This window comes from Lynx rufus, unplaced genomic scaffold (assembly GCF_022079265.1).
Source record: "Lynx rufus isolate CCGP_SWC_20201006 ecotype Redwood Valley unplaced genomic scaffold, mLynRuf1.p SCAF_6, whole genome shotgun sequence".
NCBI classification, from domain to species: Eukaryota; Metazoa; Chordata; class Mammalia; order Carnivora; family Felidae; genus Lynx; species Lynx rufus.
The window spans coordinates 134,103,434-134,127,260 of record NW_025814878.1 but is presented as its reverse complement, the minus strand read 5'-3'; the positions used below and the strand labels follow the sequence as shown (position 1 = coordinate 134,127,260).

Here is a 23,827-nt window from a genome sequence, read left to right as displayed (position 1 = left end):
CGGAGCTAGATGCAGAAGGTCTTGGATTTCGTTCTAGATGGGATGGGAGAATTCGTTTCCTTGGGCAGCCCTAACAAATTTGTCACAAACTTGGTGGCTTAAAACGGCAGAAATTTGTCCTGTCATTGTTCCAAAGAGCACAAGTCAGAAATTAGGATGTCTGCAGGGCCGTACTCCCTCTGAAGTCTCCAGGGGAGAGTCTGTCCTTCTCTGGTCCATCTTCCTGTGTCTCCAACATTGCTTGACTATTGGGAGTATCACTCCAGTGTCTGCCTCTGTCTTCACATGGCCTCTTCCTCTGTGTCCGTGCCCTGGTTTTGTTTGTTTGTTTGTTTGGGTTTTTTTTCTGTCTCTTTTGAGGACACTGGTCATTGGACTTAGGGCCCATGCAGGTAACCCGGGATGATCTCATCTCAAGATCCTTAACCCTATTACAGGTTCTAGGATGTCTGTCTGCAATCCACCTTTCAGGAACCACTGAGTTCCCTAATGGCTCCCATGACAGGAACCACTGAGGGTGTTTAAGCAGAGGGAGGATGGCATCTACTGTATTTTAAAAGGATGGCTCTGGTGATATGGGGAAATGGTTACAGGCAATGAAGAATCCACCAGGGTGACCATCTGGGAAGCTATCTCAGTGATCCAGGCAGGGGCAGCGATGGAAAGAAATGGGTAGATTTCTGTCTGCATCACGGGTGACACAGAGGGAGTTTGTCGGTGGAGAAAGTAGCAAGGAAGGAAAAGAGAAAGGTGCAGGGGGGCAGTGCCTTTCACCCAGAAGGGGGAAAGCTGGTTTAGGACCAGGTTGGTGCAGCAGTGGTGACATCCAGAGTTCTGTTTTGGACATGCGAACTGTGAGCAATGGAGATGTATTTGGACATATGTAGCAAGATGCAAGTTTGAGCTTTGTCAGCCTAGACATGGTTAGCGTCTGACGCCCTCACTTCCACCTCCCTAAGGGGAGGGTTTTCATGGAGCAGAGACGGTGACTCAGTCCATTAGTATGACCATCACAGACTGATGACCACCTGGTATTTCGATCAGGGCCAGAAGAAGAAGGCAAGCCAGTAAGACGGGGCCATGAGGAGAATCTGGCTCCGCTCTCGCCGGCTGTCATAAAGGCCGTGTGTGGTTGGCTGTTATTTCGTAAATATCATCGTTTCCTTTGAAATCTTATATTCTAAGCCCGGCAGGCCTGATTGGCAGAGTCACTGATTTTTCTAGTTTGGGATGATGTGCTTATTCTTAAAGTCATCCTCATTTATTAACCTACATTCATTTTTTTTTTTTTAATTTCAGTGCTCCAATCAATAATTATTTCTCTTGACAGTTTTTGACAGCCTGCTACTACATTTAGCTGTTTAGCGTGAATGCAAAAGGTGATCTCTCAATTTGCACAAATGGAGTAAAGTTGGTCTTTTATCCTGTGCTTTGGGGGAATCTGGAAATACAGGCGTGTTTACTCTGCCCTGGGGGAGTTTTTGAGGTAGGAATACTTAATACTTTTCTATATGAGAAGATAGAGAGCTGCAGGGCACTAAAATTTTCTGTTGTGTGACGTTTTGCTGATGTTGTAAGATTCACTTGAAAGGCTGGATTTCTCTTAATTGGAATTGATAATGTGAGGTCAGCCACAAAATTTGTACTCATGGTGTGCCAGGCACTGCGATAAATGGGATGGGAGATTATACCCAGTCCTTAAGAAGTAGAGTGGACAGCGGGGGAAAAAATATCCCCCAAACCAAAACAAAACCAAAAAGCCCCAACAAACGCCACCTCTAAAATGATGATGCCTAGAAATACATAGAAAATGAGAGTTTTATCTTGCTACGTACATGCACTTACGATGGTCCTGCCTGGAAATCCCAAGTGACAGATGAGGAACAAAAGTGCACGATTATCCTCGTATAGATACATCACGTGCACACACGTATGTGGGCACGTTACGGTCAAGGGCAAACCTATCTAAAGACCAAACAGCGGGGGGGAAATGTTCTTTCTCACCCAAATCGCAGTGTTAAACCTCTTCGCAGTTCTCTGCTGTAGCTGTGCGTTTACGTCTTGATAACTTACCAGCGAGCACATAATATTTAATTCCTGGTTGGATTGTGCAACCAGACAGTCCATTTCCAGAGAAACAGTGCGAAATGTGGAAGTAAGCGTTTTCCTTGAGAACTAGCAGCTTCCTTGCTCCAAGCGGTTCTTCTGTGAGTATGAGAATGACCTCTAGGGTAGAAGTTCTGGAACAGAGGGAGGAGAGCAGATTGGGTCACAGTTCACAGGAAAGGAGGAGCTTGGTTCTTCCTCGCAGAGTCTGCCCTTAGCTCTGATGGCCCTCCTCGGGCTGGGGGCGTTGGGCCTCACACATCCTGGCATGATTTAGGGAAGCAGGTAGTGACCTTCTCGTGCCCTCTCTTTCATTTTGCCCCGGGCATATTAATAGAAAAAAAAAAATTCACTGTTACATTTTTGTGGCTAAAACTTTTCCAACTCCCGTACTGAGCCTTTGTTTTTCAGCTTAGTAGGACAAAAGGGCTAGCATTTTCTGGACATCATTAAGCCTTCACCATGCTTTAGGTTTCTTTCAAAAAAAAAAAAAAGAACGTAAACTCGATTGCGCCCGATTGTGGCAGCTCTACCGGGGCACTGCTGTTGGCTCTTACTAACTTCGCTCTGGTTTTTAGATGACTTCTTTAAATCTGGTGCTGGTTTCCAGCCCACATCCACTCACAGGGACGCAGACGTGAAACTTTGTCCCGAAGCATTGAGTTCTTTGGCCTGTTGTCCCAGGAGGCACTGGGGAAATGCGTCGAAAACGAGCAGACATGGAAGGGGTGTGTTAGCCCCCGCGGAGGGCCGCCCGGATCTCCCCGCCCTGGCGGCCGCCTCGGCCCTTCAGCCCAGAGATGGTTGCAGGTCTGTGTCCAGGCCTCGCCACGCCGGACTCAGGGAGCTACGTCACGTGAGCCTGGCATGGCGTGACGGTGCCAGGGAGTTAATTCACAACGCAAGACGTCATTTACGTATTCTTAGGTCCACTTGATCAGCACATTCTGTCTCTGGGTCCGGCCACGTGGGAATGTAAATAAATCCTAGCTGGAAGCTGCTTTATGGATTCATCCTGAGAAATTGCCACCTGGACGCAGGTAGCAGTCGTGTCTCGGCACACGATGTTTCCTGAAGGGATATCGCGTGGAGGCAAGTGGTCGCTTGGTGAGCGGGGAGTCGAACAAGGGAGCGTGGTGTTACTGTTGAGTGGCCCCACGCTGGCACAGCCTGGTGCTCTGCTCATGGCAGGAGAAGCCTGGTGTCTCTAACGGGATCAGAAACGCTGATCAATGGCTACGAGTCCCAGGAGACCTCTCGGCAGGGTGGCCTTGCCAGTGAAGCCGACTCCCTCCCCCCAACAACCTTGGCATTAGCTTTAATGACTATACTTCCCTTTTGAGGACATCGTCTTTTCATCGGCTGCTGTCCAGGGCCCAGGGGGTAGGGGTGGTAACGGTGGGGATGATGCTTTTCTTCTTTCAGTCGGCTTTGTGCACATTCTAATCCACTACATCTTGTTCTTGCTGTAAACTTCTGACTAGGCCATCCCTTTTCCCCATTTCCAGGTTCCCAGCGGGGAAAGAATAAGTCCCTTGGTGACTTTAGGATAAACATTCCACGAGTTATCCCTTCAGATCAAGCGCTGTGAGTGGCTTAGCAATATGGAGGCATTCGTCCAGAGCAGGGGTAGGCACGCTATGGCCTGCTGGCCAAATCCAGCCTGCCAGCTGTTTTTGTAAATAAAGTTTTATTGGAACGCAGCCATGCCCATTCATTGATCTGCCGTCTACGGGTGCTTTCGCACTACAACCACAGCCCTGAGTTGAGTAGTTGCGAAAGAGGCTGGAGGCCAGCACAGCCTGAAACACTTACTCTTGGGTCCTTTTCAGAACATGTTTGCCAACCCTGGTCTGTAGAATTTGCAAGTCATAATTGCTGCAAGTAGGAACTAGAAGTACCCCCCCCCCCCCCGCCTGCTGCCCACCCCCCCCCCCCATTCAGTAAACAGATGGAGGGATCAGAGAAAGAATGTGACTTGCCTTAAGGTCACAGAGCTGGTTAGTGGGAGAGCTAGAAGCTGAATTCAAACCTTCTGGTTCCTAGTGTGAGTTTTTGGCCCCTACTTTTGGAGGAGGAACACTGTGAGCTTTACCGTTTACAAGCCATCAGCCATTACAACATAACGAAATTTAGTTTCTTTCGTAGCCGGCCCTGCCTTCCAAACTGACTTCACCAGATAAAATCGCCAGCCAGGCTGGCATTGATGTTCATCTGTTAATCTTACAAATAATACCTCCCAGATCTAGGAACGGAGATAAGGGCTAGGGACATGGATGAACGAATAATGCCTTTACCCACAGGAAGTGTGGATGAGAATGGTCAGATATTTGCACGTTGTTTTTTGCAGGGTGTTCTGATAGGGCCGTGCACAAAACAAGGCTGTGATCAGGTAGAGGAAGGGTGGTGTTAATTTGGCCTTAAGGAGGTAGTGGTGTTGTCAGAGTGGCTTCAAAGAATTAGAGATGTTTGAGCTGGGAGTCTTGCAGGCAGAGAAAGGCGGTAGAAATGGCCTGGGGCCCTCTAGGCATGAATTTGGGACTACTTGTGGAACAATGTGAGAGAGTTGGAAAGGTAGATTGGGGCCAAATTGTGGAGCCCATGGCATTTCGTGATAAGGATGTGTAGTTTACATTCTGGAAGTTTCTGACCTATAGATTCCAGAACATGTGGGCAACCACAGTTCTTATTAAAGAGGGCCATCTTGAGCAGCATCTTTAGATTTAATAATTAATACCACAAATATAGAAACAGCTTTCTCCCCAATATATGTAGCTGGCTGATACTATGATTCATCAACCAAAAACTCATTTGAAGTGTTATAAACTATAAATTTACACTATTTATTAATAAGTTGATAAATAATTATTATTAAATAACTTTATAATTTATTATAAATAAATAAATACTTCATTGATACTATTACAAATCAATAGCATCTTTTTGCTTATTGGATATTTTCTTGATCACTAGATACTGAATAAAAATAGATATTGACTAAAAGTAATTGCCCGAAGTGTCCAAAATTTTTGATTAAAAAATAATGTTAGGAACTGCCGCTATTGACAGTCATGAAATTTTTTGAGTAAGTGAATGGCCCAGGTTCCAGAGTCAAGCTGCTACAAATTTTATTGGCTGTGTGACTTTGAGTATCAAGTTGTTTAATCTCTGCAAGCTTTAGAGTCTTTCCCTCTAAGGGCAACATTTGCCTTTTCAGATTGGTACAGAGATACCATAAATGTAGGAAAAGCCTGTAGCGAGAGGTTGGTGCCGAGCGATGCTTACTGGTTTTGGTGGTATGGGCAGATGTGCCTTAGATCTGACCCAATATGGAGGATGAGCCGACAGGGGGGAGTTGTAAGACCTTTTCGTTATCCAAGTGAGAAATAATGGAGGCCTGGATTAGGGCAGAGGAGGGGGCCTGGAGAGGATGGGAAAGTGTACATCCACCTTCGGCAATGATGTGGAAAGCGAAAGAAGCCACTTCTGTTCATACCTAAAGCAAGGGACCGGGCAGAGATTAGAGTTTAGCGAAACCTAATGGCATGACTTCCTGGCACCGTATCCTGTGAATTATCTGGCAAGTTCCATGGCTTTTAATTCCTGGAATTGATCTAGATAAGAATTCACCCAGGGTAAATTTCTTTTATTAGTTTAATGAATTAATGAACCCCTCCCTGGAACATGTTGAAACTAGAATTAGCACAGAAGTACCTCTTTTCATTGGGATTTAGCAGAGCCCTGCCATTTAGCCTATACCCATACTAGAACCTTCAAAAAAATGTATACAAGGCAATGCGTGGCATATTCCAATTTTTAAAAAAATGAGCTGAAATTTACATATTAAATATTTAAGCGCCTATGCTTAGAAAAAGTCAGACAGCATAAGTGTTAAGTGTCATCTGAGAGATTTTTATTTCCTTCTTTGTCATTTCTGTATTTTCCAAAATGAATATATGTATTTTTAATAAGTGCTAAAAAGGAAACCAACAACAGAAAGGAACAGATCAGAAGGGCTTCAGGGAATTTGCTGTTCCTGCCTTTTTGAGTAGCTGTTTACAAATGCTAGTGGTAATGGGTGCCTTCCCAACTGTGTCTCAATTCAGTCAGATGGTGTTCTATATCTAGGGATATGGGGGCTAGCTCATAAAGGTGGGTGGCAGTGAGAAATGAGAGTAGCAGTCATACGTGCCGATGGGCCAGTCAAAATTTGACTATTACGTTTTATTGAATTATTTTTAATGTGAAATTCGAGTCCAGGCTAAGACATATGATTTTTGTTATTTACCATCGTCTCTCAGTCTGCAGATTCTCACACGCGTGGGTGTTTGCGCACATGCATGGGCATACACCGCCGAGGTGCCGAAACGTTCACCGTGAGCAGCGAGAACACAGATCCAGAAATCAGGAAATGGGGGGGTCTGGTCTCAGCTCTGTTACTTGGTTTTGTAATAGGCTTGACTAAGTCACCAGCCTCCCTGAGCCCAGATTCTTCATGTGTGAGTGAGGAATAATTGGTAAGAGTTCTGACCACCTCACAGGGGTATTTTGGAAATCCATTTTGAACGGATTATAAAATGCCATGCATATGAGTTGTTTTCAGTGCTGGCTTGGCTGCTCGTCAGCGTTGTGGTTATGGACACGTGACAGCAGCTCTCTGGACCCCAGTGTGATAAACTCCAGATGACCTTGCTGTCCATCCAGCACAGAGATGTGGGGTTCAGAGATGGTGGGTCAGAAAGGCTTGCCCTGGGGGCAAGTGGTTTTCTAACTGAGCAGGCGTCAGAATCACCTGGAGGGCTTGTGCTACCGAGGATCCCTGCCTCCCCGCTCAGGGTTTCTGATTTTATAGAGTGAGGCCTGAGAATATGCATTTTTTTAAGTAGGCAGAACCCAGTGTGGAACTTGAACTCAGGACCCGGAGATCGAGACCGGAGCTGAGATCAAGAGTCAGACACTTAACCGACTGACCCACTTGATCTCACCCAGGAGCCCCGAGAATATGCATTTCTAACACATCCCCCATGATACTGGTGCTGCTGTCCCAGAGGCCACACTTGAAGGGTGAGGGCGGGTAGCGGGCAGGTGGGAGAACTGTATACACTGTGAAAAAAAAAGCACATCACTGAATTACTCAGTATTCACTACCCCCTCCCATGCAAGCACACCAAAATCACCCAAACTGGATGTTTTCTGAGATTTCGTTCCTTTTCCTGAATGTTTGGTTCTCTCATGATACCTCAGTCTGTGGAAACACAAAGTGACTTTTGGATCAAGCGGTTCTCGCCTCCGTAACCCTACGTAACATCGGCAAACTTACTACCCCCCATCAGCTCAGAACGCGGAGACGATTGTATTCATACGTGTGTGTGCACCAGGGGCCAGCGATGTCTTTGGCTCTGTTCTCCTTTTTAAAAATGCAGTGAGTAAGCTAATTTTGTAGGAATGTCTCAGAAAGCTATTCCTGTAAACCCAGCATTGTTAAGCTGAGATAGAGGAAGCAGCACTGATTAGCGCAGTGTAGACGACTAATCGTGTAGACGACCCTCCAGATTCAGAAGGTTTGGACAGGAACCCTCTGACTCATCCCTTATGGCTCTGGTGTGTGGTAACGTTTAATTTTCTCCCGTGGCATCTCTTTTTTCAGCCAGGGTTAATACTTCTATGTGATTCTTTCACTGGAGGGGATGAGTAAGCGGGGGAGAGTTGGCATTCATTGCTTCATCAACTGTGTGTGTGAGTCATCTCCCGCTTGTCTTATTAATTCAACTGGAAGGAGGGGAAATGTTATCTCTGGTTCCTGAGGCCAGTTTGGGCTTCAGTTAACTAGGAGACTCCCTCGAGGGACTCGTGATCGTAGGTTCATTCACTTACTAAGGGAATGAATAGATTGTGAATCTCATTACTGTAACATGTATACATAAGTGATGTAAATGGCGAACTACGGTAACATCGGGATGTTTATTGATGACCAGGCGCCACAGGCAGGATGTTAGCTCCGGGAGGGTATTCTATGAAAGGTGGTGGACTTAAAAAAAAAAAAAAAAAAAAAAGGATGAGTTCAGATTCATACCTTTACTGAATGCCTCTCTTCTTGCTTCTGATTTGAGTAACAGAGTTATTGAGGGAAGAAGAGGACAATTTCCAAATAAAATAGCCTCGGATCCTTGTTTGGATTTAATGTGGTAGCCGGGCTATTTTGAAACACAGTTATATGTTTCTTAGTTTCTACTTCTAATGCTCAGTTCACTCGTGTCTTCCTGTTTGGCTTGTACCTTCCCCTTCTGACTCAGTTTTCTCTGTTTCTCTTCTTACTCTGCCAGACCACTATTGTGCCTCTGCCTTTGGCTTTTCTCGCTTACCCGCTCCCTTGTATGGCCTTTTTTACTGAAGCATGTCTCTGTTCACTGTTTCTTTATCCCCAGGCAGACCCTCCAGATGGAAGGTTCGTCTTTTCTTTTAATGAATACATTTCATTTTGATGCGGACAGAATTTACATACACTGAAATACAACATCTATCTTAAAGGTGCAGTTCAATGAGTTTTGATAAATGGGTACCTCTGCTTAGCACCCTAATCTGGATGTAGGATGGTTCCATCACTCCAGAGAGTCTTTATTCCTCCTTCCTGTCAATTCCCATGGCCCCTTATCTAGCCTCCGACTTCTTATACCATAATGAGTTTTGTCTGTTCTCAAACTCCATACAAATGGAATCATGCAGTGTGTGTTTTCTTGTAAATGCCTTCTTTTGTTCAACACATTTTTGAGATTCACCCTCATTGTTGCATGCATTAAGACTTCATTATTTTTTAAAATGCTGGCCAGTATTCCACTGTGGGTGGATGCTACAGTTTATCCATTCACCTGTTCACAGATATGTGGGTTGTTTTCACATTTTGACTATTTTGAAGAGAACAGCTATAAATGCTCTCGTACAAGTCTTTTTGTGGATATATGTTTTTATTTTTCTTTGGAGTGGATTACGTGGGACATCGGGTAAGGTGTGTAACTTTATAAGAAACTTCTCATGAAGCAAGTGGTTGTAGCAATTGTATGCTCCCTCCAGAAAGGTATTAAAGTCCCAGTCACTCCGAACCCTACCAATACTTAGTGTTCTCGTTCTTTTTAATTTTAGCTATTCTAGTGGCTACATGAAGTATCACATGGTTTTAATTGCATTTCCTGATGGCTAATGATGTTGAGCACCCCCCCCCTTTTTTTTAAATATGGTTTTTGGCCATATGTTTAGTGTCTGTTCCAGTCCCTTGACCGTTTAAAAAAATTGAGTTGGTTGCCTTTTTTTTTGGATGTGTAAGAGTTCTATATATATCCTGGATACAAGTCCTTTGTCTGATATATGTATGACCACATATCCCCCCCAGTGTTATCTCTGGTTCCTTTTTTCATTTTTTAACTGCATTTTTGGATAAAGAGTTTTTAATATTAATGAATTATAATATATAATCTATTAAGGTACATATATTTTTTCTGTGTCTTTATAGCTTTTTGCTTACCCTCTGGTTACTAAGATATTCTACTGTTTTCTCCCAGAAGCTTTTAAATTTAGCCTTACTATTTAAATGTATGACCTATCTCAAGTTGGTTTTAATGTATGGTGTGAGGTAGGGATCAAGATTCAAAATTGTTTGCATACATTAATTGGAATGTATGAAACAGTTATGGAAAATATTTTCTGTCCTCATCAAATTGCCTTTGTTAGAACTCAAGTGACCGTCTTTGTTTTGTTTCAAGACTCTTCAATTCCATTGATCCACATGCTGTAATAATGTCAGTACTGTACTGACTTGATTAAAATAGCTTTGTTGCAAGGCTGCAGTGTGAGTCCTCTAACTTTGTTCTTTTTCAAGATCATTTTGGGCGTTCTAGCTTTTTAGAATTCCGTATACATTTTAGCATTGACTTGGAATTAAAAAAAATGCTTTTTAAGTGCACTTTTGGTGACGGGAACAGGGTATAACACTGCATGTTAACTAACTGGAATTAAAATAAGAACTTAAAAACCAAACAAAATAAAACAAATTGTACGGCTAACAACAAATTCTTTTAGAAGTTTGTTTGGATTGCATTGAACTATGAGAAATCAACTTGAGGACAATTGACCTATTAACAATTTTGAGAACTTCCAATCTGAAAATATACTATATCTGTCTGTGCTTTTATTTATTAATTTCTCTCAATAACATTTCCCCATTTTTGCAGAGGCATTGAATGGGTTTTTTAAGTAAAATTTAACTGTATTTTATGTTTTTTGATGCTATAATAAATTTATTTTTTATAGAATCTCATTTTCAAAATTTTTAATGTTTAGATAAGAAATACAACTGATTTTTGTTAATTGACCTTGCATCTTATGGACTGCTAAATTCACTTACTAGTGAGGGCACATAACCATGTTCCTTATCTTAAGGGGAAAGCTTTCACCCTTTCACCGTTAACTGTGACGTTAACTCTGAGTTTTTCATAGTTGTCCTTGATTGGCTTGAAGACGTTTCCTTCTATTCCTGATTTTCTGAGGGCTGTTGATTTATTTGTTGCTATCAGCAAAGGATTTTGAATTTCATGTAGTTCTTTTTTTGCATCTAATAAGATGTCCTATAGCTTTTCTCCTCTATATGGTGAATTACATTGATTGATTTTAAATGTTAAACTAACCTTCAGTTTCTGGGATCAGAAAAAGTTACTGATAGTTATCACTATTCTTTTTACCTATTCTTTTAATATCTTATTATGTATATTTACAACTGGGACCATTAAGAATATTTATCCTTATGGGGCACCCGTGTGGCTCAGTCGGTTAAGTGTCTGACTTTGGCTCAGGTCATGATATTGTGGTTTGTGAGGTGAAGCCTCGCATTGGGCTCACGTTGGGCTCGCGTCGGGCTCTGTGCTGACAGCTCGGAGCCTGGCGTTTGCTTCAGATTCTGTGTCTCCCTCTCTCTCTGCCCCTCTCCCCACTCGTGCTCTGTCTCTCTTTCTCTCTCTCAAAAATAAATAAACATTTTAAAAAAAGATTTAAAAAAGAATATTTATCTCTAATTTTCTTCCCTTGTATAGTATTTACTAGATTTATTAAGTGTTGGTGTTATGTTGGCCTCATAAAATGTGTGGCAGACTATTGCTGTCTTCACCATTTTCTAAAATAATTTTTTGTGATATTTTATTTCTTTTTAAAAAGATGTGCAATTCAGTAGTGAAACCATTGGGCCTAGAGTTTTCTTTGTGCAAAGGTTCTAAAAGTATGACACTGTGATTAAAAATATACAGGAAAGTGTTCTTTTTTCTTTTGGTGAACAGTTCTCTGAGTTGTAACACATACGTAGAGTTGTATACCTTCTACCACAGTCAGGATACACAACGGTTACATCCTGGTGTGCCAGGGATTTTGATAATGAATTCAGTTTCTTCACAGAGGGCAAACTATCCACATTTTTAATTTATGCTTTGTTATATTTTGGTAAATCATGTTTTCCATTGTCAAGAAATTATTCCTTTCATCTAAGTTGTCAAATTTATTGCCATAAAGTTATTTATAATGTTTCCTCACTGTCTATTTCATGTCTGTAGGATCTCTGAAAATATCCCCCTTTTCACTTCTCATATTGATTATTTTTTTTTTCTTTTTACTTTTGTGATTAGTCTGGCTGGAAGTTAATCAATTTTATTAATCTTTTCAAAGAATGAACTGCTGCTTGTTTTCAGATTCATTGATTTCTGCTCTCATCTTTATTTTTTCCTTCTTTGTCCATCCTTTGGGTTTAATTTGCTCTCCTCTTCCTAGATGACTGATTTGCAAATTTTTCTTCTTTTCTGTTAGTAGGTGCATCCTCTTTTAGGATTATCATGTCTACCTAATGAATATACCCTTTAATTATGATACAATGGTCCTTTACCTCTGGCAATTCTCCTTGTTACAAGTCTGCTGATACGGATGTGACCACAATAGCTGTAGGCCGTTCAGATGTCAATCACCCACTTGTGGTGAATCCTCCTGGCTTAACTACATGGCACAGATTTAGGTATATAATAAATACTTTCATCGTTACATAACTCGATATAGACGTTCCCCGACTTAAGATGGTTTGACTTACGATTTTTCAGCTTTATATGAGAGCAAAAGTGATACGCGTTTAGCAGAAACCGCAGTTTGAATTTTGAATTTTGATCTTTCCCCGGACTAGGATATACAGTGTGATCCTCTCCTCTGATGCGGGCCGGGCTCTGTCGGCCATGTGATCACAAGGGCAGACGGCTGATACACTGACGAGCATTCTGTACCCATACGGTTATTCTGTTTTTCCCTTTCAGTATAGTACATAAGCGTTCTGAGCACGTTTAAGGTAGGCTAGGCTGAGCTATGGTGTTCAGCAGGTTATGCCTATTAAATGCATTTTCGAATAAGGATATTTTCAACTTAAAGTGGGTTTATGAGGACATAGCCTCATTGTGAATCAAGGAGTATCTGTATTTTGTTATTTCCGTTTTATTTCCTTGAGGTTTTTTTAATAGTAAGTATTTTTAATTTCCAGGAATAGGATTTTTAAAATTTCCTTTTTTTTAATTTTTAAAATTTTCTCCATGGGTGTTACTTTATTTTCTTTAATGTTTATTTATTTATTTTGAGAGAGACAGAGAGAGAGAGAGAGAGAGCGAGCCAGTAGGGGAAGGGCAGAGAGAGAGGATCCCAAGCAGGCTCCGTGCTGTCAGTGCAGAGCCCAATGCAGGGCTCGAACCCACAAACTGTGACATCATGACCTGAGCTGAAATCGAGAGTTGAGAGTCGGATGCTTAACTGACTGAGTCACTGAGTATTGCTTTAAATATTTTGAGGCCGTTTTGTTGGATGCATATATATTCGTGACCGTAAGACCTTTTTTTATTAATTGTTCCTTTTGCCAGTATATAATGTCCTTTGTGGTCATTTATAATGTTTTTTTTTTTTTTTACCTTATATTCCATTTATTTGATAATAAAAGCACTACCCTGGATCTTGTTTGTATTTCGTTCATATTTTTTAGTTCCTTATTTTCGTCTTTGTTTTACACTTCATTTTATTTTATTTAAAAAAAATTTTTTTTTTCAACGTTTATTTATTTTTGGGACAGAGAGAGACAGAGCATGAACGGGGGAGGGGCAGAGAGAGAGGGAGACACAGAATCGGAAACAGGCTCCAGGCTCTGAGCCATCAGCCCAGAGCCTGACGCGGGGCTCGAACTCACGGACCGCGAGATCGTGACCTGGCCGAAGTCGGACGCTTAACCGACTGCGCCACCCAGGCGCCCCAACACTTCATTTTAAATGGATCACTGTTTTTCCCCCACATATTGTATATAGTTTGGATGCAGTATTACTGTTACTTGAGTAGTGACTTTATACCCAATTATAATTACTTTTATTAATAAGACTTTTTTTTTAGCTTTGTCTAATGTTTTCTACGTGCCATTTATTTTTGCTGCTGCTGCCGCTTCTTTTTTTAACCCTTTCCTTCCTTCCTTTGGCTAGATTGAATTTTCTTTGGCTAATGTAAAAGAAGATATTTTATATTATTCGTATAATTATTCTTACTTTTATCTTAACCTAAACTTAGCTTTCTCTAAGACTTACCAGTGACTTCATTGTTCCCCCAGTTACTCCCCACCTCATAACCATTAGACCTCTCCTGTCTCAGACTGCTGTTTTTCCAAATTTCTACCCTTCTGAGTTTCTCCAAGAGTTTCCCTGACTACTAGTGTTTGTTAATGGCCAACACTCTGAGATGGGTATCAGTCCGCAGCCTGTGCAACTCCCCCAGCTTGTTTGAAACCAGAAGTGACTTGACTTGATCTTTAAGAAAGTTAATGCTTCTGGCAAAGTGAAGGGTAGATTTCATTGGGGTAACATCGGAGGCACAGGTACCTCTAGGGGTCTTCTGCAGTAGTGCAGAAGAGTTTATGATAGTGGAAGTTCCGTGGAAGGATCGATGTGTTTGTACTTGAGGCGTGTGGGAGAAAGAAGTCGATGGAGCTAAGCCTGAGTGGTAAATATGTTACATTTCTTTATTTTTCAAGTTCCAGTCACACGATTTCTTTTTTTTTTTTTTAATTTTTTTTCAATGTTTTTATTTATTTTTGGGACAGAGAGAGACAGAGCATGAACGGGGGAGGGGCAGAGAGAGAGGGAGACACAGAATCGGAAACAGGCTCCAGGCTCCGAGCCATCCGCCCAGAGCCTGACGCGGGGCTCGAACTCACGGACCGTGAGATCGTGACCTGGCTGAAGTCGGACGCTTAACCGACTGCGCCACCCAGGCGCCCTTTTTTTTTTTTTAATGTTTATTTATTTTTGAGACAGAGAGAGACAGAGCATGAGCGGGGGAGGGGCAGAGAGAGAGGGAGACCCAGAATCGGAGGCAGGCTCCAGGCTCTGAGCCATCAGCCCAGAGCCCGACGCGGGGCTCGAACTCACGGACCAGGAGATCGTGACCTGAGCTAAAGTCGGACGCTTAACCGACTGAGCCACCCAGGCGCCCCTTCAGTCACACGATTTCTTACTAGAGTTTTGCTGGCAGGGTTAAGTGAGGTAAAACATGTAGGCTACATGACATATCCTGGTATAGAAATGATCATGTAAAAACTGGACGGCTGATTTCCACATTTCTGTCTCAATGGCTGTATGAAGGGGTGTAGGAAGGCGGCAGGTGCTCTAGAAGTGTTTTTGTTGTTTTTGCATTGGAGAGCAGGGGATAATATAATTCTTTTATTTGTATTCCTTGTCATTTTGAATTTGAATTGCCGATGAGACATCTAGGTAGCAGATAATTGGGTATATCCGTCTGGAGCTGATAGAAGACAGGGTTTTGAGAGTAGTTAGTAAAACTATAGGGGGCCTTCTAGCAAGACGTGACAGGGGGAGAAAGAGAAGAGATCCTTGGAAAAACATTTATAGAATGGATTTGGAGGAAGAAGATCCATCAGAGAAAATTAGGAGGCCTTGAATCTTTTTTTTTTTCAAAGATTTATTTTCGAGAGAGAAAGAAGGGGCAGAGAGAGAGAGGGGGACAGAAAATCCAAAGTAGGCTCCACGCCATCAGCACAGAGCCCAGTGCCGGGCTCAGACTCTCGAGCCATGAGATCATAACCTGAGCCGAAGTCAGATGCTCAACTGACTGAGCCACCCAGGTGCCGCTAGGAGGCCTGGATTTTTGTCCCATTTCTGACACTAACTAGTTTCCTTAACCTTTTAAGAAACAGTCTTTTCAGGGGCTTCTCTCTCTCTCTCTCTCTCTGTCTCTCCGTCTCTCTCTTTTAGAGCTGTTCTCTCTCTTCCATTCTCCCCCCCACCTCTTCCTCCCCCCTCCTCCTTCCCATGTTCTCTTCCTCCATTCTTCATTAATTTCACAAATATTTCATGAATACCTGCACAGAACACAGAACCCCAGAGAAGGAGCACCTAAATCAGACTGGGGAAAAGGGAGTCAGCAGGCTTTCAGAACACATGCCCTTCAAACTAAGCTTTTGAGAACGAGGAGTGATTTGGACAGCATGTGCAAAGAGACACCAGAAAAAAAAAGTGCAGAATGGTGTATGGACAGACAGAAGGAGTAACAAGCAGATCAGTGAGTCAGGCCTGACAGCGCTGGAGAGGTTCAAGGGCTAGGTCAGGAGGGGCCTTGTGTGCAAACACGGGACCCTGGATTTTATCCGGAATGTAACGCAAACCCCCAAATCCACTGGAGGACCAGAGACAGGGCCGTGAAAAGTCACATGTGTGGTTTAGAAACCTCATTTTTCCAGTGCTGTGCATGTGGCATGATAAGGGAGTAGGTGGTGGACAGGGAGACCAAAGAGGAAACAGTTCTAGAAATTCAGGTGACAGAGGAATGTTTATTTAACGACCGTGGAGCACCTGCTCCATGCTAATCGCCGGCCTGTGTGTGCCGGGGATCCCGCGTGGGCCAGGACACTCAGGCCCCTTATTCTCAGGAAGCTTGTGGTGACCGTGGAGATGACAGGCGTGTAAAAGGAAGCAGATTGGAGGGATGTTAATGAGGCAAGATCTAAGGACCCGAAGGTGAATCAGACCTTGGAGGTGAGTGAGAGGGCAGGGCCTTCTGGTTTGGAGAGCTGGGTGGACCGCGGCACCACTTGGTGCCCTGGGGAGCCCGGCAGAAGAGCTGAGTGGGGCTTCCAGGTGGAGGTGTCCAGCATGTGCTTGGAGAAACAGCTCTGGACCTTAGAAGGGGCCTCTGCGGCTTCTTTGTGTACTAGATGGAAGAACTGAACTAGTTGTTTCACTTACTTGATTTTCTTCCCTTCCATGACTGCATTTCAGCGTCTGCGTCTGACAGGTGTTTCACTAAAGACCAGACTTCCTTCTACATCTCTGCAGAACCTCATACGGAGCTGGGCAAGATGGTCGAGTTTACTGATCATTTTAGGTGGATCTGGAAGGCAGTGCTATCGATTTCATTACTCACTGCTGGTCCTTGCTTTCCCCTTACCCTTCTAGTCGCTACCTCGACTTTGGCTTGCTGTGTGAATTGCTGTGGGTAGTTGTGCCATAGTCTGTCTATCACACGCACTCTGAGGGCTTTGGTCCACTCTGCGCATTTTATAGAGAGAAGAGACCCAGAGGGTTCGTGAGGCTTCCAGCGTGCTGGTGGAGCTAGGATTAGATCTCTTAATTCACTGGTCCCTTTGGTACTGCCTTCCCTCCCCCTTGCAGAGTGAGTTCTTAGGTATGTATTTGTGCAGGAGTTTGGAGATGACTAAGCCTGTGTATGTGGCTTTGAGACTTCATGTCAAGATTGCCAAGAAGCATTGGATTCCGTTAGCTGTGACGTAGGCAGGCGGCCGTCCTTGGTGCCACAAGTTGGATCGGGGCAGCTCTCTGCCCACACGCCCTTGTTTGGGGTGCCCTCAGGAGGCTGTCAGGAATCCTTTTACCCCAGGTGTAGAGTCCTACTGTGCTGTGACTTCAAAGCAAAAGCAAAAAGTGCAGAAATGACCTGCCGGAGTGTGAGAAGCACTTCTTGCTGGTTAAGAGTTTCAAGTGCGAGAGAAAGAGACGTGTTGAAAGGACATTTACTTTCATCAGCTCAGAACATCTGCTTTTTATTCTTTAAAAGGAAGCAACACCTCAAATTACAGCAGTCCCTAGGCAGGCAAGCACTTGAGATTTTGATCTGTGCAGATTCTTCGAGGGGGTGCCTCCCAGAGCTTTTAGGAGTGATTTGTAGCACTTGACAGATTTTGGAGGATGACAGACAGGTTTTGTGGGGAAGGGGAGAGGGCAGCAAAGACAGGGGAGGAACCGCTCTGTGAAACAGCAAATGAGCCTTTTCTCTCCTACCTGGGTAGAAGTAGAAGCTGTACTCAGCAGACCCCGGAGACCACATTAAAATCGGAAATGAAAACCAAACGCCGTTTTTTTTTAATAATTATTATTTTTAATGCAGTGCCCACCTCCAGAGCATTCCTCCAGCGTGGGCTGCATCGTAATTTCCCCTTTTATATAGATTTCATTTTTTTTTTTTTTATTGTGCTGAAATATACATGGCATAAAACTCGGCCACGTTAACTGTTGCTAATGTGGGGTTCCGGGACATCAAAGCCATTCACAGTGGTGGATGTCACAGCTGTCCTACATTTGTTCTTTTTATTTTTTATTTACTTATTTTTCCCTTGGGTAATTATTTTATTTTTTTATGAATATAATTTATTGTCAAATTGGCTTACATACAACACCCAGCGCTCATCCCAACAAGTGCCCTCCTCAATGCCCGTCACCCATTTTCCCTCTGTTCTTTTTGATTTGAGGTGCAGGTTTCCCAAATTAAGCACCTTAGGAGGCAAAGAAGCATCACCCCTAACCCCAGAGCCCATCGTAACATTAGAATGGAGCTGGTAGGTGCCAAGGGTTTTTTCTTATTCACGTGCTTTTGTTTAAACCTAGCTGTGATACTGTTCTAGGAGGCTGTAACGTGAATTTCAGAGTTGTAAGGAAATTTGAAGATGGTTCACTCCATTCCCCTGTTTTTAGATTAAGAAATGAATAGCCCAGAGGGACAATGGCTTGCTTAGCTGGGTCCAGAGCCCAGGTGCTCTGTCCCCTGAGACCACTGCCCTGGGCTAGTCGGTCTTTAGTTTCAAAATGTGGTATAAAAAATTCATTGGCGGTTTATTTTTAGGGTAATCTCTCTCTCTCTCTCTCTTTCTCTTTCTCTGTGTGGTTTCTGTGTCTGGATTTTTTTTTTTTTTTTTAATGGCGTCTTCAAACAGGAATTTGTTTTAAGCAAGAAAATCACAACCTTATTGTTTACCAGCCGTGACCTTAGACGCTGACATTCACTCCTGTCCTGCCTGTGTTCGGATATCACTATACCCGGGATCTTCCTTCTTTCTCCCCCACCCCCGTTTCTTCTGCTGATTGTAGTAAAACCAAAGTTTAAAGGTGATCCTTGTTTTTCCCCAGTTGGGCTTTTTCAGACAGTTGCTCTTGCTTCTTAAGATCTGTTTCCCACTTAGGGAAATTAGGTGAAAACTTGAGGAAGCAGAGCCTTGCAGTTAAAAACACAATGTCTGCTTACCACTGCACACCCTCGGGGCCGGCCTGCCTGTTCCGTCTCCTCTCCAGCCTCTCCTGCCTCCCAGGGCCCACCCGCAGGCAGTTCTCACCTCCTCCTGCCCACATCGGAGGTCTGTGGGAGGTGGTTAGGAAGCCCGAGGACTGACGGGGAGCTCGGGGGGAGCTGGGGTATATTGTTTGGGTCGGCCATGTAAGCCTTGTGCTGCTGTGTAAATGGCCACGATTCAGGCGTTATCTCGGGACTTCTGCTGGGCACCAGACAACCTGATCTCCTGGTAAGGTTAAACTTGGCCCTCCCCTCCCTCCCGCCCTCTTTGATCAGCCGGGAATGGCCCCGGGGAGGGAGGGCAGGAGGGAGGGGGAGGCCAGAGCACAGGGAGATGTGCACTCGGCAGAAACATAATAACCACACAGGCGGAACAGGGAGTGTTTTCTCAGTCTGTACCCCAGATACAGAGGAAGAAGTCCATTCCCGAATCCTTGCCCGAGCTCATTCTTAGAGGGTACCTTTAAGACACCTTCGCTGTCAAGAGCCTGCCCAGACCATCAGCTTGGCCGGCAGCCTCGGGGAAAGTCCGAGAAGACCCCGGGATTGGGAGAGGGAGGCTAAAAAGCATGCACTATCTGCCACGTGTGTTTCGTAAAAATGTAATTGAAGAAGACAAGAGTAAGCTCCCACAGCTGCCTAATAGCTTATTTTTTTGACTGAGAAGAACGTTTCTTTTCATTCAGCAGATCATTTTAGGTGTCATTCAGTTTATTTTAAGCAGTGTGTTTCATCCTGAGCAGATTAAGAATTTTATTTTTTTAAGCTCTGGACTGTGTTGCTTCCTACTGGGAAACTTTTTTTTTTTTAACGCCGATGAACAAAATCTATGCGGTCAGGTACTGAATTTTTGCATGTTTGTCTTCTAAGAGGCAACACAGTCGATTCTTCAAAATCATGTGAACCTGACATTTCACTTGGGGAAGTTGAAGGAAGTCGGCGAGGTCTCACGTTCGTTCATGAAAAGACGTGCCTCTTTTTCTCCTTATCACCTTTTAGTATCTGTCCTGCTGGCTGGCGGGCTGTGGTCTGGCTTAGCTCTCTCCCTGGAAGTCACATTGTGCTCCAGAACCCTGTTTACTGTGACCCACAAACCGTTCCCAGGCTTCGCAGCGAGGAGCCAGAGGTAAAGCCATCAAAAAGCAAACGGTGGTTCAGCCCTCCCCGAAATCCACCTGGAATGTGTCTCTGAATTCAGTTAGACCTGTTTGCTCTCCTTTTGCGTCCTCACTCGATCCTAACTTGCAGCGCCCTGCTCCCCCTTTTTATTTTCACTTTTATCATTTGAGTAGTAACGGACGGGGAAGTAGTTACTCAATTTGTAAAACGTTGGGTGGTGAGGTCACAGATGCCGAGATTAGCCTGTAGTTTGTAACCGTTTCAGACAGACGACAGCAAGATCTTGCCTGTGTGTTTCGGAGCTGTTTTGTTGGTCTTTTAAACGTAGTGGTAACAGGGAAGAACAGAGAGGTTGCTTTCTGCCATGGTGCTGCTGAATCCTTGAACACAACCCATCAGCAAATCCAGATGCATTTCAGCAGGCACGGAATATTTCTTGTCTAGTGGTGAACTGAACATTGCATAGAAGAAAACAGAAAGGGGACTTTTTTTTTCTGGAAGTAAAGATCAGGTACTAATTTCTGGACAGACCTTCTGTTGCACAAGTTAAATTTTCATTCCTCTCCGGTTGTATTTTCTTGGTGTATTTGAGCTTTCCTGCCGTTTTTTTTTTTTTTTTTTTTTTAATTTGCTTCGTTGGAAAAAAAAGGCAGTATGGATCACTGTATTTTGTTTTATTAAGCTGGAAGGACAATCATAGAATCTGAATTTTAGAGTTGAAAGGGTTTTAATCTAACTGAATGTTCTAATTTTACAGATGAGAAATCTGAGGCATAGTGAGGTTAAGTGACCAACCTTACAACACACAGCTTGTTTGTGTGAGGGCTGGGCTAAAAACCCAGCTCTCCAGAGACTCCTCCTTCACTGTTTTTCTTCAGTGGGCATAAGTTTTTAGCTCCAGCTAGGATCTTTTTCTGTTATTGGGATTATTTCTGAAATGGTTGGGTCTTGAAAATGTATTATTTCAAACCTCCCTCCATGAAATCTCATTACCATGTAACGTGGAGAGTGTATTTACACATGCCAAGACAGTCTTTAATGATTGTCAGTGTGCCCTATCTGGAAGTTTTAATCTTCTTTAGAACAAGGTTTATCTGTTTAAGAAAAGCCCAGGGGTGTGTTAAGTGTGGATGGAGAACAATGAAGCATTACCTCCCAGGTCTTGGGGGACAGAGTGGGAGAGGTGGAGGGAGGGGCGTCAAGCACGTTCTTACTCCTATGGTCCATGCAAGTTGCTCAAATAATTTATCAGTGACACCCTTCTTCGCTGCAAGGCACTAATGACCGAGTGATGTGTGTAGACTTGGAGGTTCCGGGCCCTGTTCAAATGAATCACGAACATAGTCCATTTCCAGTGCAGATGAAAAGTTAATCCCGTGGAGGCAGAAGTGGTTACTATTCCCCCTGCGCCATTACCTCTGTGACATTGTCTCTCGCGGTGCCTTGGGGAGAGATGATCGGAAGGGGCAAACATTGTCTCCTGGTGCTCGTAGCCATAGGAAGTCATGAACGGTAAGATGTGTGTGCAGGGTGGGCAGTACGTGCTCAGGAAGGGACCTCCTTCTGTCCCCTGGCCAGAGCTCCCGGGGGCCCCGTGGGTTTCCTCCTAGTAGCTGGGGCACCGAGTGCCGGGGTGCCGTGGCTTTGGATTGGTGACAACAATACCCATTGCCTATAAGGACATGATTATTTATTTGGCCTTAGGTGTTACGAAGATGTTGTTTGATCTCCATTGGGCTTTGTTAGAAGTGTATTAGAAAGTCCCAGGGCAGAAATGTTTGGTCCCTTTGGTGGAGGTAGGTCACCTACTCACTACATGAGTACATTGAAAACATGTTTTTTTTTTTTTAATGTTTATTTATTTTTTGGGGGGAGGGGCAGAGAGAGGGGGAGACACAGAACTGAAACAGGCTTCAGGCTCTGAGCTGTCAGCACAGAGCCCAGCATGGGGCCCGAACTCATGAGCCATGAGGTTGTGACCTGAGCCAAAGTCAGACACTCAACTGACTGAGCCACCCAGGTGCTCCCAAAACATTTGAGGATTAAGCCTAGTGAGAGTTTTGCATCTACTATGAGAGATTTGGGGAGTTGGGGGCAACTACAGGGGGAAAAACATAGAAAAAAAGAATTTTTAAAAAGGAAAAAAATTAGGCTTAGCTCTTCAGAGACCACAAAAAAATTTAAAAGACTTAAGTGCAAAAAAAAAAAAAAAAAAAAAAAGAGGGGAAAAATGCTGTTAAATAGCCATATTCTAAATAGCACCACCGTAACTGGGATCTGAAGAGAATGGAAAGCAGGGAAGGTCTTAGGGAAGTCCAAGGGGAGATTGTAACAGTTTGGGAACATCCTTGTACGTGGAATTATTTTGCCCTTAATATGTGATACTGTGTTAACAGTATGCTGAGGAATTTTCCCAATTAGCAATCCAAAACGGAATCACCTCACATACGTATATGCTGTCGGTGAGATCCAGTTAAAAGAAAACGTGTGGGTGGGTGGGTGGGTGCCTCCTTCTTCCCGCTCCCTCCTCGTCCTGCTGCGGGTGTCCACTTTAATACGATGCAGGTGTGGGTGCTATACAGGTGCCCCTGTGCAGTGTCTTAGAAAGGAGTCACCAAGTTCAGAATTTCCTTAAAACTCGTACTAACAGAGGTATCCTCTCCAGACAGCAAAGATGTTAAAGAGGCTTTAAGAGCTGAGAGTCTATTGCACTAACGATGTCCCTCCTCTCCCCTCTCTTAGCTTTTAGGGTCAAAACTACCTTTCCCTTGAATACGAGAAGGAGAGAAACCCCTTTTTCCACTATTCCTACGACAGAGGTTTCAAAACTCCCTTGGTTTACCTAAAACTAGGAGCTTCATGACAGGCAGACCTCTGACCAGTAGATTAGAAGGCATATTTCTTTCTTTCTTTCACGTGTTCCTTTCCACCAAAGAATGCAACACTATAATTCCTTTGAGTTCCTTAATGATTATTCACTTTTGTTCCCTCATGTTTCTCTAGTAGAGATTTAAATATTTAATTTGGTATACTCCTGGAATTAACTGCTTTCAGAGGGTATACGTAGTCAGCATATTTAAATGCATCCGGTGCGGACACTGTTAGAAGGAAGAAAAAAAAAAACCCAACCACCTCAACATTTTCAGGAAGAAATTATTGTAAAATGAGGTATAAGGTTTCCTAAATAGAGTACAGGATAGTGGACATTAATGTAACCTTTTTCTTGGAGATTTATTGTCATTTCTCTGAAATGATTGCACTGATGTAGTACATTATGATGCCCCAGAAGCTCATGATTCTTCCTGATGTCACGGCCTCTGTCCCATTCACTTTTCTTGGTTGCCGTGTCTTTAGAGCTCCTTTTATTTGCCTGTCTGATCTGTTGTAAACTTAAGGGAAACCAGAGAACCAAGCTTATAAAATTACTAGCCGGGATTGGGTACCTGGATTCTCACCTGTTGCTTTCCCCACGTACCACCTTGGCCCATGGTGGTCACGGCCACGTTCTGGATGCTGAAGGCTGAGCCAGGCAGGGAGGAATAGGATGTTATTATGTAAAGTAAGGGCTGCCAGTGTGCATGATGGTTTTTATTTAGTAACAGCCCAGATCGGCATTGGATAAAATAATAAAAATAAATATGATCCCTTCTGTGCTTTAAACTAATCTTGGTTCGAGTTGAATCTGTAACAAGATGGTGGTCTAGGACTTCAGGGTTTACTACGAGACCGAATGGGAGACCTGTTGGGGGTAGACCAGAAGTTTCAGAAGCAATCTTCATCCCAGACAGGGGATTGCCTGGCTGGCATGTCAGGGTTCGTGGGTAGAAACTCCTGGGGTACCTGTGCCTTCCTCTCTCTTCAGCTCCATTATCCCAGGAGGCAGGGGAGAGGTGACGATCTGAAGAGCATGGGTGTGCAGCTCTCCCACTTTGCTTCTTCCAGCCAGGAGAGGAGCTGGGGAATTTTATGC

The 23,827-nt window shown here is 43.7% G+C and overlaps 1 protein-coding gene across 11 annotated transcripts in view; it reads left to right on the top strand.

The window, feature by feature from the left end:
• ATXN1 (ataxin 1) overlaps nucleotides 1-23,827 on the top strand; it is a 412,814-nt gene that overhangs the window by 42,482 nt on the left and 346,505 nt on the right. The window lies entirely within an intron of this gene.